The sequence below is a fragment of the Solanum dulcamara genome, chromosome 9 (genome assembly GCF_947179165.1).
Source record: "Solanum dulcamara chromosome 9, daSolDulc1.2, whole genome shotgun sequence".
NCBI lineage: Eukaryota > Viridiplantae > Streptophyta > Magnoliopsida > Solanales > Solanaceae > Solanum > Solanum dulcamara.
The window spans coordinates 33,946,358-33,951,593 of NC_077245.1; positions in this window are offsets into that span (position 1 = coordinate 33,946,358).

Below are 5,236 nucleotides of genomic sequence, written 5' to 3' on the forward strand. Positions count from 1 at the left end.
ACACAATTCATCAAAATTGAAGTTTAAAAGTAATGAGATTTCATGATATTTTTTAGATAAACCTTTGACTCCATGAGTGGAAGGGACTCATGAAATAATCCACACATACCTCGATTGAAATTGGACTTGAATTTGAGAAAAGAAGTTTGATCTTGAAGAAATCTAACCAAAGCTTGATGAACTCTTGAGGAACCTTGGGAGAGAAATCTAGAATTTATTTGGGAATTAATGAGGGAATAAAAGAGTTTAAGAGTAATAAGGACCATTTACGTAATGAATGTAGCACTAAAAATATCCACATATATTATTAAAATATAGGGAAAAAGACTAAACTACCCTTTATTAATTCTAAGTCGGACACCCCTACGAAGGCACTCTATGATTCGTAGAGGCAGTAACAAATGGTAGAAATGACTCATCCTATAGGCCTCGAGGAAGAACTGAAAAACAAGCCTCAGAACTTTTGCTACGAGTCATGTTTACGACTCATCATTGGGGTTAAGAATAGTCAAAGTGACTCATCTTGTAGGTCTGAAAACCGTCAAGTTTAGATAGTCTCTCAAGTTTCCATACGACTCATTTCTATGAGTCGTAATCTTCTCTAACTCTCATCCTGTTGAGACGTAGATGAAGTCCTGAGTCTCAGTATTTTGTAGGGTTTGAGGCTGCACTACGACTCCTTTGTACGAGTCGTAGACTCTTTCACGAGTCGTTATATGACTCGTATACTCTCATTTTGCCTTAGCCAATTTTCTAACCCTGAACTCATGTATATGACTCATTTCTAAGACCCCGTACAAGTCCCTATGAATCATAGACCAACTCGTAGACTTGGGGTCAGTCGATATTTCTTGAGATTTTCCTTTTGTTCGACTTTTCATATTACGGGGTCTTACAATATCTCCCCCTTGGGAACATTCATCTTCGAATGAGATTCAACTAGAGTAGGATAGACATGGAAAGAGGACTAGTAACCCAACATGAACATAGGGACACTTTAAAATGCATACAACATGTAAACTTCACACTTAACATAAAACATGGTTTTAAAACATTACTTTTATGAGCATGCATGCATATGAATGACATATGGAATTGAAATGTAGGAGTTCAATTGATTCGATCGTGAACAACATAGTATCTTAGGAGCAATTTGGATGCTAGAGTGATAACTATTATTGTAGGCAAACTCAATCAATGGCAAATGCTCATCCCAACTTTATTTCAAATTAATGACACACACTCTCAACATATCCTCCAAATTTTGAATTGTTCTTTCAGCTTCTCCATTGGTTTGAGAAGAAAAAGTGGTACTTAGCTTAACTTTTGTACCAAGACCTTTTTGAAATGAATTCCAGAAATATGAAGTGAATTGAGTACCTCTATCCAATAAAATCAACAAAGAAACACCATAAAGTTTCACAAGTTCATGAATATACAACTTTGCATAGTCCTCCGCACTATAGAAAGTCTTAATTGGTAGAAAATATGCCGACTTAGTCATTTGGTCTACAACAAGCCAAATGGAGTCATATTTCCTTCTAGTACAAGGAAATCGTTACAAAGTCCATATTCACAATTTTAATGTCTTGACCTAAACCTTCTGAGTTTTGATGCTCAACTTTTACTTATTGACAATTAGGACACTTATCCACAAAATCCACTATGTCCTTCTTCATGCCATTCTACCAATACACCTCCCTCAAATCACGATATATCTTAGTAGATCCCGGATGAATAGAATACCGAGAAATATGGGCCTCATTTAATATCAAGTCTCTTAACCCATCAACATTAGGAATAAACAAATGACCTTGGTATGTAGTACCCCATATCCCCCATGGGAGAAAGCTCCAATGGCTTTTTCGGCAACTGACTTCTTCAATTCAACCAAAACTAGATTATTGTCTTGTTTGGTTTTAACATCCACCACAAGAAACAATTACAAGCCATTATGTACAAGAACACCTCCATAATTAGAGTCAATTAAATGCACTCCAAAACGTGCCAACTTTAACCAACTCTATCTTGCATTCCTCAACATAAGCAAAACTATCTATGGACAACCGACTAAAAGCATTGGCTACAACAGATGCCTTACCCGGATGGTGCAACACACTCATGTGATAATCCCTTAGAAGGTCAATCCATCTCATTTTCCTAAGGTTAAAGTCCCTATGGATAAACACTTATTGCAAGCTTTTGTGGTCGGTAAACACATCAACATGCACCCCATAAAGATAATGATGCCAAATTTTCAAAGCAAACATAACTGCCGCAAGTTCAAGATCATGAGTTAGATAGTTCCTTTCATACACTTTAAGTTACCTAGAAGAATAGGATATAACCTTTCCATGTTGAATCAAAACATAACCCAAACTAATGCGTGAGGCATTATAATAAATAATAATATTCATTCAAACCTTCAGGCAATGTCAAAATAGGAGTCGATGTAAGATGATTCGTCAATATTTGGAAACTCTTCTCACATTCTTCTGACCATTGAAACTTCACCTTATTTTGATTCAACTTACTAAAAGGAAAGCAATAGACAAAAACCCTCTAACGAACCTGCAATAATATCTTGCTAAGCCCAAAAAGCTTCTAATGTCCAAAGGAGATAATGATCTAGGAAAATTCTTTACCATATTTATTTTCTTTTAATCAACCTCAATCCCATTACTGTACACCACATAGACAAGAAATGCAACTTCCCTTAGCCAAAATTTAAACTTACTAAATGTTTGCAATACAATTCTCAAGTGACCCATATGATCTTCCTCATTCCAAGAATAAATCAAAATGTCATCAATATACACAATCACAAACATGTCCAAATATGGCTTGAAAATACAATTCATCCAATTCATGAAGATAGCGGGAGCATTAGTCAAACCAAACGATATTACTACAAATTCAAAATGACCATACCTTGTTCAAAATACTATTTTGGGAATGTCAAACTCCCTCACGCTTAATTGATGATAACCGGAATGGAGATTAATCTTAGAAAAGAAACTTGCTCCTTGTAATTGGTCAAACAAGTCATTTATCCTTGGAATTGGATACTTGTTCTTTGTGGTAACCTTATTCAATTATTGGTAACCTATACATATTCAGAGTGACCCATCTTTCTTCCTAACAAACAACACGGGAGCACCCTATAGTAAAATACTTGGCCATATTGTAAAGAGAAATAGTAATGGGTTGAGTATAGGGAAGGAGATCTATGGCAAAGCCAATTTCCCTTCTGGAAGGAATACTGGAAAATTCATGTAATGACCTCCAAGGTCATTTTTGTGCTTTTACATATTTTTATCATTTTACCTCTTCTCGTAGCTTTTTCATAGCTTTTATATGATGTTCGAATAGGTGGCACACTACGCAAGGTGTTTAGTTGAGTTTTGAGGTGGTTTGACCATTTTTCTTAAGGCTTAAAATAGTTGACTTTAGTCAACATCCGGAGATTCAGGCATCGTATGAGAATTTCAACGGTTTCATCAGCTTTAGAAGGTCATTTTGGTCTAGAAAAAAGATTGGTTTGGGTTTTGGAGTCTTCATTTTGAGTTTGTGCGATTTGTCATTTTAACTTTGAAGTTTTGGTCAAGTTTGACTTTAGCCAACATTTTTAGTAAATGTACTTGGATGAAAATTTTGTTAGCACAGTTAGCTTCAAATTGCCAACTTTGGTTTATAATGTCCTTTGGTTTGGTTCTCGAGGTGCTCGAAATGGTTTTAGGCCAGTTTCCCTGTTTTGGTAGATTTATAAATTAAGAGTCATAACTTGTGGTAAAAAATCTCATAATGGAATTTTGATAGTTCTATTAGCTCTAGAAATGCCAAATTAGGCTAGTAGCATAGTCGACACAAGTATCGAAGCAATCGATACGAGTTTGGGCTATTTGACACTTTTGACTTTGAAATTTAGAGTATGGTTAACTTTGGTCAACATTCCTAGAAATCACACGTGAATGGAAATTCTAACAACGCGGTTAGTTTTGAAATATTGACTTTGGTCTAGAACAATCCTTCGTTCTCTTTTCAAGGCTTTTGGTCTTTTTCCAACACCCATTTGAGAAAATGACAGTTGGGTGTGGGAATCACTTTTCAGAAAAATGACCACGTTTGAGAATTTTGAATGCGCCATTGAATCTAAAATGTTGAATTTGATGGGGTAGTGTATCTTATTTGCACCCACACGATTTCGAACAAATCGGAAACACCCCATGGGAGAATTAGGCATGCCAAGATCTTTTTGCACCAGTAGAAGGCTGGTGCCATCACTAAAGCGACTCTTTATCGCTAAAGCAAGTGCCGCTAAAGAGGCCAGGAGGTCGCTAAACGGACCAGACACCTGGGGCTAGGGGTCGCTAAAGTGACACACCATCACTTAAGCGACTGGTCATTTAAGCGACCTGGCATCGCTAAAGTGATACCCGTCTCTTTGAGATGGTCGCTTTAGCGAACACCAGGATTCTCTTAAAAGACATTAGAGACTTATTGTTGGTTTGTTTTTCAGATTTGAGCACTAACTTTCAAAATAGGTTTTTCTCTCTATACTTGGTATACGTTGTATGGAATTTTGAGGGGAATGCATTGGTGCGTTCTTAATTATGAGCAAAGGCTTTCTTTGAGGTAAATTGCCCTTTTTCCTTGCAATTTTTATGGTTCTTGTACTAGGTTGATGACCTTGGTGTTTGTTGATGTTGTAGTTATTGGGTTGTATTAATTGTGCTTCCTTTTGGAGAACAATCTAGGCTTAGTATCTAAGGCCTATTCTCAAAGTAAATTTTGTCAGTTATGGAGTGGGACCCACAATTCATGATTTTTAGTTCAAATTAACCCAACTCCAGATTTGATAAATTTAATGTCATAACGATTGTTTTGATGTTGTGATTCCATTGGTGATAGAGTTGCATTGTTCGAAGGAAGCTTAAAAGGTAAAAGCTCAATTTCAACGATTCATGTACGGTTTCGGCCTTGAGGTAGGTTATGGTTTCCTCTTTCTAGACATGGCTTGGTTGGAATTGATATATTTTGGGTTGTAACAAGTTATTAGGTTGGTGATTTACGTGTTGATATCTTATTTGGTACTTTGGATTCAATGATCATCGTTAATATCTAGTTTGGGATATTAGCCATTGGATTCTTAGTCTAGGTGCTAGCTTGTCTTGTTTACATAGCTTAGAATCCTTAGAACTTTCTCCAAGTTGATTTGAACTTAAGATTCCGCATG